Here is a 15,589-nt window from a genome sequence, read left to right on the forward strand (position 1 = left end):
TGAGAGCCTTGGGCCATCATTTAGTTTGTCTTTTGCATTTGAAACGGCGCAATAGCTGATTCACAACATCCACACCACTCTTCGATTAGTTATAAAATTTCACAGTCTCAGGCTTCCGTTTTGGATGTTGTTCATCTATAGAGTGATGCTTGGTACTCTGTAGGACTACACATTTGTTTTCCTTTGGTGGGTAATGAACTGGTATCACTCCTTTCGTAAATGCATATAGATTTAAATTTACTTATCTGCTACAATTTGGCTTCATATCTTTTGTAATTTCTCTTTTATTCATCCTCTTGTTCTTTAGTTACGTCATATCAATTAATTTTTCTTGGTACACTAATTCTTCTTGTCTCTAGGTCTGTGCCTCAAACAATTTCATCCACAATGGCCAGAGGAATAAATACATCCCAGGCATCTTTTAGGGTGTAAGTTATTATGCCCCTTGCTGCTGCTGCTATAAATTTCACCATAGGTGTACAGATGTTTGAGTTTGCACTGGGATGCTTTTACTCCATAGCATACAACTTGGAGCAATTTACTTATATATGTTAACAGTTTCACTGCTTATTTGTCCAGAGGCATTAGTACCTACATGACCATCACCACCACCACACCAATACTTTGTTCTTCATTCAAAGAGTTGCATGCTGCTGCCTGAGGAACATCTTCATAGTTTTCATACGAAGCAGTACTTATATCTGAAAGGAAATTGTCAGCCTCAACTACTCAATGAGTAACAACTGATTCAAAATTTATCTTTCTTCCAAATGAGTATCAAATACCAAACACAATATTGCTGTACAGCAAACTGCTTTAGCATTTCTGTAGTGCTTCACACACTTGTAACCATCTGCTGCAACATTTTGCTCTCTTAACACAGGGGTAAAATTTCGCAATGGAACAATGTATTTTCTGCAGTCATAATGTGTATGTATTCCAAGAAAAAGTAATTGATTACAACCCAGCGTAATTTAATGACATAAACCACAGGGTCCATCGCACCCAGGTTATCGAAGTGTGCTACAAGGATCAAAATCTGACACTTAAAACTAATAACACAGATTTCTAATAGTACCTTCAACGTGTTATTGAATATTGGAGGAAAGCATACATGGTGATGGAGGATCAGTTTTAAGTCTTTCACACGGCAATTAAAAATGAGAACTCTCTCCAAGTCCATGGCCCATGGTATAGATATTAGGGTTAATTATGGGTATAACTATACAAAAACCTAATTAATTAAGCAAAAATGGAAATCAGAGACAGAAAACTTACAATATAAATGTAGTTCATAGCATGTTGTTATGTTTTGTACGCATGCTGCAATGCTCTTTGTCTATCCGTTTTGTATCATTAGTTATGCTGACTTTAATTAATTACTTAATTCAGATACTTCTCATCCACTAATTAAGTGCTGAAAGAAACATGTGAGCAACTCATACAATACGCCTTAAAGAGAGCTTTCATTTGGTAGATCTATCTTCTCTGTGGTTTCATTAGTGTAAATTTTATGACAGTCACTGCAAAAAGTTATTAAAAAGTCCTTCTCCACTCCGTAACTAGTTAATTCAGTCCCTTAGCCAATCTGTACATCAAACTAATGTTCTCGTCTCTAATTTGGTGTATCGCGATCTGCTGCACGGTTTCGTGATTTACACTCTGTGTGTGTAAATGTGTATCATACTAACTGTCATTGTGCATACAGCTAATGACATTTGTGACAGCATGTCTGGTCCTTGACAACAGAATCCATGTCAACGGAAACCATGCAGTGTTTTGCATCCGCAGATTTTGTTGGTTGCTGAAGTTCAATGTGTCTTCTGTGCTCCTTGCACTTTTATTTAAATTGTGCGCATACTAATCTACTGGTTTAAATACCAAGACTACGTGTAGTAACTTCAGCGTGTGTGTAGTCCTCTGTTGATGGGCACAATGTCTAGATTGAATACGTGACTCTCATGACACACTTCGATGTTCTGAAGTATGCACTGATAGTGAGATGGCAGCAGGTATGACTCTCTCACATTCACTTATTTTTTTATTTATTCCGACACACACACACACACACACACACACATACACACACACACACACGCGCGCGCGCGCGCGCGCCGAAAACATCACGTCACGCGCGCTTTCACTGCAGTTGTGCATACTACAAAATTGGTCGTCAGCATGGACACACTTTCAGGCTAAGAAATAATCGATTCTCAATGCGAGCAACTTGCTTAAGATAATTCTTTGTAAACTGTTTCTGCGATCTCTTACTGGCACTTTGCAACTTCTCGGCTTCAGCCGCCTAACGGTCTGACACTAATTCACTAGAGATTCTAGAAACGTGGTTTCAAAAATGGTTCAAATGGCTCTGAGCACTATGGGACCCAACTGTTGTGGTCATCAGTCCCCTAGAACTCAGAACTACTTAAACCTAACTAACCTAAGGACATCACACACATCCATGCCCGAGGCAGGATTCGAACCTGCGACCGTAGCAGCAGCGCGGCTCCGGACTGAACGTGGTTTCAATTATAGGAGAAACAGAATTGCCGGGGAAGGGGGGGGGGAGGTTGAAGGGGGGCGGAGGGGGGGGGGAAGTCGTGGAAGGACTGTGAGATTTAGTAGAAAGTCGCAGATATATTTGTGAGGGCCACCCGCTGTACATACGCTCTTTTTCTGTCTTTATCTCTCTCTTTCTCACTGATTCTCACGTACTCGCACTCCTCGCTCACTAGCTCACTCACTCACACACACACACACACACACACACACACACACTGCTATGCTCTCCAAAACGGAAAGAGTGACAGTCTAAAATACAACCGAGTTCCTGGCAATCTTCAGTCAGTCTCTTTTATCTGCAGGCCTGGTACACTTCTGTTCTTGTTGTTCTGGATGTATTTTTGCTTCTGCAGTTTCCACAAATTTGATAAGAAATATATGTTTTTCTCCAAGAAACGCCATAAGACGGTCGTGCGATGCCTGGTAGTATAACTTGATTTTCTCGCACGCAGTATTTTATAAATCCGATAACGGTATAGCGTCTACCGTTAACTTTACTTTATTTCACGCATGCACGTCATATTTCTGTGCATAACTTTTTCCCACAGTAATTTCACTCCTGACGTACAAAAAAAAAATGGTTCAAATGGCTCTGAACACTATGGGACTCAACTGCTGAGGTCTTTAGTCCCCTAGAATTTAGAACTAGTTAAACCTAACTAACCTAAGGACATCACAAACATCCATGCCCGAGGCAGGATTCGAACCCGCGACCGTAGCGGTCTTGCGGTTCCAGACTGCAGCGCCTTTAACCGCACGGCCACTTCGGCCGGCTGACGTACAAAAAGTGTTTATCTTTATCTGTTGAGATGGAAGCTACCTTTATAAACGAGTTGAATCCCGTACCATGCAAAAAGGGAGAATGAGTGAAAATCCAGTGTGATGGAAGTTTTCAATTTAACAGCAGCCTGATAAAAGGGTAACCCGCTCTTTCTCAATATGTACGAAACTGATGATTCACGATGAGCTTTGTCATCCGTGTGAAATCGTGTATATGATAAATGTTTTCATCAAATCAACGTCTCCAAAATACAATGTCTAGAGTTTCTTGTAACAAACTCGTAATTTAAAAGGCAATACATGCTTGGATTACCGAGATACTTCGATAACCGGCCTTTCGTAACTCACTTCGGCTAAACTGTCGTAGAGCCTAATTTTTAACATCGAGGGGAAAAAATTGTGCAGTCATCTGGATTTAGGCATGGGGCGGTCAAAGGAGGAATTGCTAAATTGCAAAATGCGTACGGTGATGCTGAGAGCAGCTACAGCACGATATCAGTATCCCAGAATACAAAGAATGAGACATTATATCGCTGTCAGTAAGCCTGAAATGTTACATACTTTGTAAACATTGATCATTTGGGAGTGGTATTCAGTTAAATATTTAGAGAAGCAAGAAAGACAAATCCCAATAAAATTTTAGATCTTAGTTATACAGAGGAAATCTTGTAGCGCATAATATCCAACGAATTTACCATATCCGAGTAAATATCCAAAACTCGCATTGATTTTATGGTTATGTTGCCGAATGAACGGGTATCTGCTTAATACAACACTAAATCTTCCCCTTTTAGTTAACATGAAGAACTGGAAGTGACACTCCAGTTATCACAGATGACATTATACAAGACGCAATTCAGAATCGTAATCGAACACCGTTGATCGTATTTACACACACACACACACACACACAAGAAAAAAGTATTGACGCGATAAAATGTGGATGTAGGACCAATAAATAAATTTTAGTAATTACATGAAGAAATTTCTGAGAACGAAAATAGAAAGCATATTAACTAATTACTGTAAATTCATCCGTATCCATTAAGATATAGACAATTCCCGTTTGTATTATGTTGAAACAGTGTTTAATGACGACGACATTACATGCGTAATAAGGCTGCTATTTGTTTGGGATATTTTTTTATTTTTTATTTTCTACGTTACAATGAGCTGCTGTCTAGTTTACAATGGCAGGATCATGTAAATGATAATACAAATATGAAATGTTATCCACCACCGAATGCATCAAATACAAAACAAATTAATTAGCATATAACCTATATCGAAAATGATAACGTCAAATTTAAAGAAAAATAATAAAATATAATTACCATATACTACCAACATATAGTCCTGCTAACCAGTAATGGTCTCGGCATGAGTCGAGATAATGTGTTGTTTGGGATAATGATATTTGAACGAAGTTTCGGCTGCCTCCTAAATTACAAAAAAACGAAGTCTACAGGAACGGAACTAAAATTACACACGTTCCTGTTGAGATTTATCAGCAGTAACGCATTCATAACCGGAGCGTATTTCAATAACAAATGGAGAGCTTAAGGTTTTTATGCCTCTAGAATGAGAGTGCACCATAAAGCAACTCTGGAGATTAAAACCGTAAAGTGGCCCAGATGATTTAATTACAGAGTTAACACAGTATCAGCGGAGTCATCAGCATATTACTCAATGAGAGCTTCAAAAAAGGAATCTATCAGTACCTATATTATACATTTCGAAACTTGCAGCGACTAGTTATCATACATTTCTTGGTAGAATCAACTTGGACAAAGGATAAACCAAAGAATGGCATAACACACTTTATGTGCTACTTTCAGAAAAAGTCCTCTGCAGAAGACAGATTGAAATTATATTTAAGGGTGACGCACGAAACTTTACATTCATCATTCCCAGTCAACTTATTTACTGCAAGATTAAGATTAGAGATTAGATATTGCTTCAGCATGAGCTTCTAACCTTTCAGGAAGTTTCGAATACAATGGCTCATAAAGCGTCAGAACACATTTCTAATAAATTAGAAGGAAAACGTAACCAGCTACCAATGAACCTTAACCCTGATGTTGCAAAATTAGTTCTTGGTCGGCGACTTTAAAGAAGATTAATCTGAGATAAATGGAGAATCATTCCTTTAAAGTTTGTGACCTATATTCTGCAAAAGCTTGGCTGAAAAATACAGACATCAAAAAAAGTTTTGCATCACCTCGGTTCCGAGAGTTCCAGAAAGTGTACAGAAAATTGGAATAGAGATCAACATAAACATCATTTCCACCCTTTTTATTGCTCATGAAAACCACACATTGCATACAGCGGGACCGTCAGAGGTTGTGGTCTAGACTGCTGTACACACCGGTACCTCTAATACCCAGTAGCATGTCCTCTTGCATTGACGCAAGCCTGTATTCGTCGTGGCATAATATCCACAAGGTCATCAAGGCACTGTTGGTCCAGAGTGTCCCACTGCTCAACGGCGATTCGGCGTAGATCCCTCAGAGTGGTTGGTGGGTCACGTCGTCCATAAACAGCACTTTTCAGTCTACCTCAGGCATGTTCGATAGGGTTCATGTCTGGAGAACATGCTGGCCATTCTAGTCAAGCGATGTCGCTATCCTGAAGCAAGTCATTCACAAAATTTTCACGATGGGGCCCGAATTGTCGTCCATGAAGATGAATGTCTCGCCAATATGCTGCCGATATGGTTACACTATCGGTCAGAGGATGGCATTACGTATCGTACAGCCGTTACGGCGCCTCCATGACCACCAGCGGCATACGTCGGCCCCACATAATGCCACCCAATAACAGCAGGGGAACCTCCACCTTGCTGCACTCGCTGAACTGTGTGACTAAGGCGTTCAACCTGGCGGGGTTACCTCCAAACACGTCTCCGATGATTATCTGGTTGAAGGCATATGTCCGCAGCTCGTGGTCGTGCGGTAGCGTTCTCGCTTCCCACGCCCGGGTTCTCGGGTTCGATTCCCGGCGGGGTGAGGGATTTTCTCTGCCTCGTGATGACTGGGTGTTGTGTGATGTCCTTAGGTTAGTTAGGTTTAAGTAGTTCTAAGTTCTAGGGGACTGATGACCATAGATGTTAAGTCCCATAGTGCTCAGAGCCATTTGAACCATTTTTGAAGGCATATGCGCCACTCATCGGTGAAGAGAACGTGATGTCAGTCCTGAGCGGTCCATTCGGCTTGTTGTTGGGCCCATCTGTACCGCTCTGCATGGTGTCGTGGTTGCAAAGATGGACCTCTCCATGGATGTCGGGAGTGAAGTTGCGCATCATTCAGCCTATTGCGCACAGTTTGAGTCCTAAAATGATGTCCTGTGGCTGCACAAAAAGCATTATTCAACATGGTGACGTTGCTGTCAGGGTTCCTCCGAGCCATAATCCATAGGTAGCGGTAATCCACTAAAGTAGTACCCCTTGGGCAGCTTGAGCGAGGCATATCATCGACAGTTCCTGTCTTTCTGTATCTCCATTTTGTCCGAACAACAGCGCTTTGGTTCACTCCGCGACGCCTGGACACTTCCCTTGTTGAGAGTCCTTCCTGGCACAAAGTAACAATGCGGACGCGATCGAACCGCGGTATTGACCGTCGAGGCATGGTTGAACTATAGACAACACGAGCCGTGTACCTCCTTCCTGGTGGAATGACTGGAACTGTTCATCTGTCGGAACCCCTCCGTCTAATAGGCGCTGCTGATGTATGGTTGTTTAAATCTTTGGGTGGGTTTAGTGACATCTCTGAACAGTAAAAGGGATTGTGTCTGTGATAAAATATCCACAGCCAACGTCTGTCTTCGAGAGTTCTGGCTGATGCAAACCTTTTTTTCATGTGCCCTTCCCAATTGTAAGACTCAAATATAACCTATTATCGTCAGATTTATGAGTCTTCTGACTGGTTTGATGTAGCACGCCATGGCTTGCTTTACTCTCTTATGCCAACCTCTTCATCTACGAATGGCACACCCAACGTCCTCATTTATGTGTTGGACATATTCCAGTCTCTATCACCCAATACAGATTTTGCCCTCTCTGCTCACCATAGTATCAGATGTCATAACATATATCCAGTTATCTTGTACTTACTTGGGTTCAATATTGTACGAGAATTCCTTTCGTTGCCTAAATAGAGAACTATCTCAGTTCCTTCTTATCAGTCCTCCTAATTTTTTATATCCTTGTATAACAGCACAACACAAACACTTTGATCCTCTTCTTTTCCTGATTTTCCCAAGATCTATCACTAACTTCCATACAATGCTGTGTTCCATACGCACAACCGTAGAAATGACTTCCTCGGATTAAGGCGTATGTTTGATACTAATAGACTTTTTTTGTAGCGAGGAATTATCTCTTTGCCTGTGCTAAACTGCTTCATATATTCTACCTGCTTCATCCGTCCGTTGTTTTTCTTCCAAGGTGACAGAATTTTTTCGTTAACTCTACTACATTGTCAACAGTTTTGATACGTTAGTTGCCAAACTTATGTCTGTTACGTCTCATTACTTTAGTCTTTCTGTAGTTCCCTTTAATCCATATTCTATTCAATTATTGTTCATTCCTTTGAACAAGTGCTGTAATTCTTCCTCATTTCCACTAACGAAGGCAATATCACCAGATAATCTTATCATCGGTATCCATTCCTCTTGACTTTTAATTCACTCCTGAAACTTTGGTTCATCTAAGTTATTATTTTTTCGATGAACCGGTTGGACGGTAGGGGAGAAAGGCGTCAGCCCTGCGTAACGTAGCTGACAGCTGATGGATAAAATAGAATGATGCTGTCTTCGAATAGTTCAGCCCATGATCGCGGAAGTGGATTCATAGAGTTAATGAATATTTGCCACTTTCGTTTGAATGTTATGCGAAAATACGCTTGCTATTTAAATGGCACACCGAACATGTATAAAACGAAAATAACTTTCTGGCAGGCGGAGGGCCATATTAGGATAAAACCAGCATATAGTTGGAGGATATTCTATACTAAAACAGTCATTTATGTTTTTTTTACGAGATAATTTGATAGTAATTATATTTTTAGCGGTGCAGTCTTCTTTGCAGTGTCTTATGTTCTTGATTCCAGTGTGTTGTTAACAGTTTTGTGGAAAATAAGTCTGGTAAATAAATCAGGTAGGACGACTTTCAGAAGAAAGTCGAAAATTGCACAGTAACGGCGTTTGGGCAGTATGTACTCTGCTGGACTTAATGAACGTAAGTTTTTATACCTTAATGCGAAGAATTCGGACGGTTTATCTTAATGGAGAGATGTTAAATATGAGCTATTTCTTGTGTTTGCTTGACGAACAGATGACATGTTTCTGGCATTGTGTTTTCTACATCATGACGGATGGTTTAGACATACAATGACATGTCATTAGTTCTACGCTACTGCAATTACCAGTTACAAGGGATGGACAAAAATATGGAAACGTCAAAAACACGGCACTTACCATTCGTAATAGCGTGTAGGGAAACTGTTGCCATCCATAACAGCTTCCAACTTCCTTGGAATGCGTAAATACAGATCCCGTATGGTTCTTAAGAGAATATTCACAAAGGAATCTTATACCACACATCCTGCACAATAGCGACGAGTTCATGTAACGATATTGGAGGTGGTTAGCGATGATACATCCTTCTCTCCACAGTAGACCAAAAAAGCTCAATAATATTGAGATTTGGTGGGTGTGGTGGTCAGGGGAGATGCAATACTTCATCTTCGTGCGCCAAAAACTAGTCGTGGACGATACGAGCTGTTTGAACAGGGATGTTGTCGTCTTGGAATACAGCATCACCATTGGGGAACACACGTTATACCATGGTATGGGCCAGATCAGCCAAAATGGTCACATATTCCTTGGCAGTAATGTTATTGTGCAGGGGAACCTTGGGTCTCATGGAATATCACGATATGGCTACCCAAGTCATAGCCGAAACTCTGCCATGTTTCACTGTTGAGACGTACACTCGGACGAAAGTTGGCAACAGTGTGAAACAATACTCATCCGATCAAGTGACACTCTTCCACTGCTTCATAGTCTGGGTTTTATGGCTTCGGCACCAAAATTTATGTTGCAGGCATTTACATCACTGATTTGTGGTTTCGGAATTGCAGCTGGCCCTGCAATTCGCAGCTTCTGGAACTGCCTTCGTGCTGTTTTGGTGCTGACGGAGTTCGCGAATGCGACACTCAGTTCTGCAGTGACTTTTGCAGTTGTCATCGTCTTATTTTCGTCACAACCCTCCTCAATGACCGTCCGTCGCGATCAGTGGACAATCATTTTCGTCTACGTTGTGACTTTGTGGATGATGTTCTTCCCTCTTTTCCTGTACGCGATGAGACGGGTGTTACGATTAATCAAGGAAAACCCCGAGTTGCGAAACGGGGCCAAAATTAGTTGGTTACTGTCGAGTTGCAATTTACAATTTCTTTATTGATTACTTCAACCATTAAAAGTCATTTCTTTACCACCTGACCAGGAACAGATCCAAAAAAGCTAGGAGGCATGAGTGTCTTTTCAAAACAATCTACTTTAGAGTTAACGGCCAAGCCATTTTACTTAAAACCGGATTTGATAAAACATTTGATAACAAATCAAAATTTTCCAAGTAATTAAAGTAAAAACTTTACCGTTCCCAGAATGAGATTTTCACTCTGCAGCGGAGTGTGCGCTGATATGAAACTTCCTGGCAGATTAAAACTGTGTGCCCGACCGAGACTCGAACTCGGGACCTTTGCCTTTCGCGGGCAAGTGCTCTAGCATCTGAGCTACCGAAGCACGACTCACGCCCGGTACTCACAGCTTTACTTCTGCCAGTACCTCGTCTCCTACCTTCCAAACTTTACAGAAGCTCTCCTGCGAACCTTGCAGAACTAGCACTCCCCCAGGCTGTGGCTAAGCCATGTCTCCGCAATATCCTTTCTTTCAGGAGTGCTAGTTCTGCAAGGTTCGCAGGAGAGCTTCTGTAAAGTTTGGAAGGTAGGAGACGAGGTACTGGCAGAAGTAAAGCTGTGAGTACCGGGCGTGAGTCGTGCTTCGGTAGCTCAGACGGTAGAGCACTTGCCCGCGAAAGGCAAAGGTCCCGAGTTCGAGTCTCGGTCGGGCACACAGTTTTAATCTGCCAGGAAGTTTCAACTTTACCGTTAATAGCCAAGCCATTTTACTTGAAACAGACTTTCATAAAGCAATCAATAACAAAATTAAAACTTTCCAAGTAATGAAACAAAAACACCAATTTGCATACAGTTTCGCTACCGAACATGTAGGGAGCCACTTCTTTTAAATTTTGGCACAGCAAGATTTTAAATGACAAGGGCTCGCTAACAGGGAGGCAGAACTAGATTTTCAAATGATTCCAAGTAGATTAAAACAGTCAAAGTAAAGATACAGTCATTCACCTTTTACAATAACTAACAGTTTTAAAGCCACGTAATTTTAAAAAACCTACCAATGAAAGGCAAACTTAACCTTTTTAAACAGTGGCCAAAAACAATCAGAGTAAAATACAACCATTTAACATTTTACAATAACTAACAACTTTAATACCATGTCCTGCCAACAAAATGTCTGGGATAGAAATAATTAACCGACCGGGTGTAAGGGCGGCCACAATTGTCTCCCGAAGGTTGCTCAGGCTAGAAGCGGACTAACAGACCCACAACGCCTCACATTCAGCAATCACATCGACCTCCGAGGCCAGGGGAGGAGGAGAAATCAAATCAGGAACCATAATCCCTGCCCAAAAATACACTTCCTCCCAGGCAGTACTAATAAGAAGTCAAAAGATCACTGTCTATAAATACACCGGCGAAAGGGACAGGAAACGCGAATGCAGGAGGCAACAAGGCAGAAAAGACGCTGGTTGCACAAAGTAAAATTCCTCAATTAACATCTAAACCTTTAACCAACTTAACTTGCAGTTTATTAGAGAAACAGCAGGTGAACTCCGATGCAAAAGTCCCTCACACCCGACCGTGTCCACGTCGCCAGCGTACCCGACTGGGCACAGTCACGCAGCCACGCCCTCTGTCACCGGAGCCCTCGTCTTCTCTGCACCCACGGAGGCGAAATACCACTCCTCAGGTTAGGCGAGTTACGAGGGCAGTTCAATAAGTAATGCAACACTTTTTTTTCTGAAGCAGGGGTTGTTTTATTCAGCATTGAAATACACCAAATGGTTCAAATGGCTCTGAGCACTATGCGACTTAACTTCTGAGGTCATCAGTCGCCTAGAACTTAGAACTAATTAAACCTAACTAACCTAAGGACATCACACACATCCATGCCCGAGGCAGGATTCGAACCTGCGACCGTAGCGGTCGCTCGGCTCCAGACTGTAGCGCCTAGAACCGCACGGCCACTCCAGCCGGCTTGAAACACACCAGGTTATTCCCCAATCTTTTAGCTACACAACACTATTTTTCAACGTAATCTCCATTCAATGCTACGGCCTTACGCCACCTTGAAATGAGGGCCTGTATGCCTGCACGGTACCATTCCACTGGTCGATGTCAGAGCCAACGTCGTACTGCATCAATAACTTCTTCATCATCCGCGTAGTGCCTCCCACGGATTGCGTCCTTCATTGGGCCAAACATATGGAAATCCGACGGTGCGAGATCGGGGCTGTAGGGTGCATGAGGAAGAACGGTCCACTGAAGTTTTGCGAGTTCCTCTCGGGTGCGAAGACTTGTGTGAGGTCTTGCGTTGTCATGAAGAAAGAGAAGTTCGTTCAGATTTTTGTGCCTACGAACACGCTGAAGTCGTTTCTTCAATTTCTGAACAGTAGCACTATACACTTCAGAGTTGATCGTTTGACCATGGGGAAGGACATCCAACAGAATAACCCCTTCAGCGTCCCAGAAGACTGTAACCATGACTTTACCGGCTGAGGGTATGGCTTTAAACTTTTTCTTGGTAGGGGAGTGAGTGTGGCGCCACTCCATTGATTGCCGTTTTGTTTCAGGTTTGAAGTGATGAACCCATGTTTCATCGCCTGTAACAATCTTTGACAAGAAATTGTCACCCTCAGCCACATGACGAACAAGCAATTCTGCACAGATGGTTCTCCTTTGCTCTTTATGGTGTTCGGTTAGACAACGAGGGACCCAGCGGGAACAAACCTTTGAATATCCCAACTGGTGAACAATTGTGACAGCACTACCAACAGAGATGTCAAGTTGAGCACTGAGTTGTTTGATGGTGATCCGTCGATCATCTCGAACGAGTGTGTTCGCACGCTCCGCCATTGCAGGAGTCACAGCTGTGCACGGCCGGCCCGCATGCGGGAGATCAGACAGTCTTGCTTGACCTTGCGGCGATGATGACACACACTTTGCCCAACGACTCACCGTGCTTTTGTCCACTGCCAGATCACCGTAGACATTCTGCAAGCGCCTATGAATATCTGAGATGCCCTGGTTTTCCGCCAAAAGAAACTCGATCACTGCCCGTTGTTTGCAACGCACATCCGTTACAGACGCCATTTTAACAGCTCCGTACAGCGCTGCCACCTGTCGGAAGTCAATGAAACTATACGAGACGAAGCGGGAATGTTTGAAAATATTCCACAAGAAATTTCCGGTTTTTTCAACCAAAATTGGCCGAGAAAGAAAATGTGTTGCATTACTTATTGAACTGCCCTCGTACTAGTCCATCATTCCCGCCTCCAGACGGAGAATTTGAAGACATCCGTTGCCGCTCCCACCAAGTAGTGACTCGGAACCACAGCCGTGGCGCCCGGGTGCTCACAGCAAGAGCTTACAGCCTTGTCCCGTCAACTCGTCGCACACGTCTCGCACCGCCAGGACAGACCACGCGGCTTCTCGGAACAACCGCCAACTCTCCACCGCCACGCCACGCCGCGGTCTCGCCGTACGACATTCTCTCATTCCCGATTTTAAAAACCGACCGACCGACTCGTCACCGCTAGGCAACCAACCGGCCATCCCCCCAAAGATCTTATTCTCTTACACAAGGCTAACAGGAAGCAACGACTCGAAGATCGATAAGACCAGACACGCCGCCAGAGGGGAATCTCAACAGAATCGTACGCAGCATAACGATAAATATGAAAGAAACAATTATCAATGGAGTGGAAGGACTCAGAACAAACTCAACAGCGCGATATATGTTGAGAGCCGACAGACGGCTCACACGGTATAAATCTTCGATAAGGTGGCTCTTGAAAAACCAAACATTTCAGCTTCCGTGGTTACAGAATCACCCACCATAGGAGCATCAACAGTTTGCCCACCTTCGAGTTCACATCGCTCCAACACAGAACACTCGTCTGACCACGGTTGACACTTGGAACGTATTCACGGCTTTTGACAGGTGCTGTTCGTGTTAAGTTACAACACCGCAGCCTTCAGGCTTGGCTAGCTTCACGTTTGAATCACTCACCGCAGAAAGACAACATGTACACATTTCCTGCTTTTACACTAGAGACAAATAAACCGAATAAGACTGCTTTAATGCAATTTATCTCCTCGCACTTATTTCTGGCTTCTTGATGTAGGACTTCTTGTTTACTCTATGCACTGTGTGATCAAAAGTATCCTGTCAACCCCAAAAAGATACGTCTTTCATATTAGGTGCATTGTGCTGCCGCCTACTTCCAGGTACTCCACATTGCCATTAGACACCGTGAGAGAGCAGAATGGGGCGCTGCGCGAAACTCACAGACTGAACGTGGTCAGGTGATTGGGTGTCACTTGTGTCATACGTCTGTATGCGAGATTTCCACACTCCTAAGCATCCATAAGTCCACTGTTTCCGATTTATTTATTCTCGAATCAGAAACATACAAATTTACAGTTGCCATACACATCAATAAATATATACACACAAATTATATTTATATTACATGTGCCCAGTGCTTTGCAACCTCCAAAGCGCTTGGAGTGGCTTGCAGGAGATAAATCTTCGTGCAGGATGTAGGGCACAAAAGACACTGGAGCATGTGGCTTGTGGTTTGTTCTTGTCCACAATCACAGGATGTATCTTCTGTAATGAAGCCCGATCTCTTCAGGTTGTCTCTGGATCGTCCAACTCCTGATCGTAATCTGTTTAAACATTTCCACACCAGCCAGCTCTCGTTGTGTCCAGGTAGTAGTCCTTCAGCTTCTGGCGTCTGCAGGTGAGGCGTTGACTTCTTCCATAACTCCAGCCTTGCCTTCTCTGGTGAAATGGTGAGCTTCTCGGATGTTCTCAGGAAGCTCTTTCGCGATCTCAGCCGTTGCTGTGATGGATTATGTCCGTGCAGTGGATGGACACTGTCCTGTTCCACTTTGAGTCTCTCCTTGTTGGCAGCCACTGTTCTGCGTACCCATGGTGGCGCTATTCCAGCCAGGCAGTAGAGCTTATCAGTTGGGGTAGGTCTTAAGCAACCTGTGATCAACCTGCAGGTTTCGTTGAGAGCAATGTCTACTTGTCTGGCATGAGATGACCTATACCAGACTGGAGAAGCATATTCAGCAGCAGAAAAGCGCAGTGCCATTGCAGAACTGCGAATAGTTTGTGGATGTGATCCCCACTGTGTCCCCGCTAGTTTGCGAATTAGGTTGTTTCGAGCGGAGATTTTCATTTTGGTGTTCTTGCAGTGAGTTTTGAATGTCAGAGTTCTGTCGAGGGTGACTCCCAAGTATTTAGGTGCGTGATGATGCTAGAGTTGGATGCCTGACCATGCAATATGTAGCTCACGATTAGCTTCCCTGTTCCTTAAATGAAAGGCACACACTTGTGTCTTCCGATGTGATAGTGAAATGGAAACGTGAAGGGATACGTTCAGCACGAAAGCGCAAAGGCCGACCTTGTCTGTTGACTCAGAGAGACCACCGACAGTTGAAGAGGGTCATAATGTGTAATAGGCAGACATCTATCCAGACCATCACATAGGAATTCCGAACTGCATCAGGATCCACTGCAAGTACTATGATAGTTAGGCGGGATGTGAGAAAACTTGGATTTCATGATCGAGCGGTGCCCATAAGCCACACATCACTCCGGCAAAGGTCAAACGACGCCTCGCTTGGTGTAAGGGGCGTAAACATTGGACGACTGAACAATGGAAAAACGTTGTGTAGAGTGACGAATCACGGTACACAATGTGGTGATCCTATGGCAGGGTGTGGGTATGGCGAACCTCATCTGCCGGCGTGTGTAGTGCCAACAGCAAAATTCGAAGGAGATCGTGTTATGGTGTGGTCGTTTTTTTTCA

This window comes from Schistocerca piceifrons, chromosome 4 (genome assembly GCF_021461385.2).
Source record: "Schistocerca piceifrons isolate TAMUIC-IGC-003096 chromosome 4, iqSchPice1.1, whole genome shotgun sequence".
Classification (NCBI taxonomy): Eukaryota; Metazoa; Arthropoda; class Insecta; order Orthoptera; family Acrididae; genus Schistocerca; species Schistocerca piceifrons.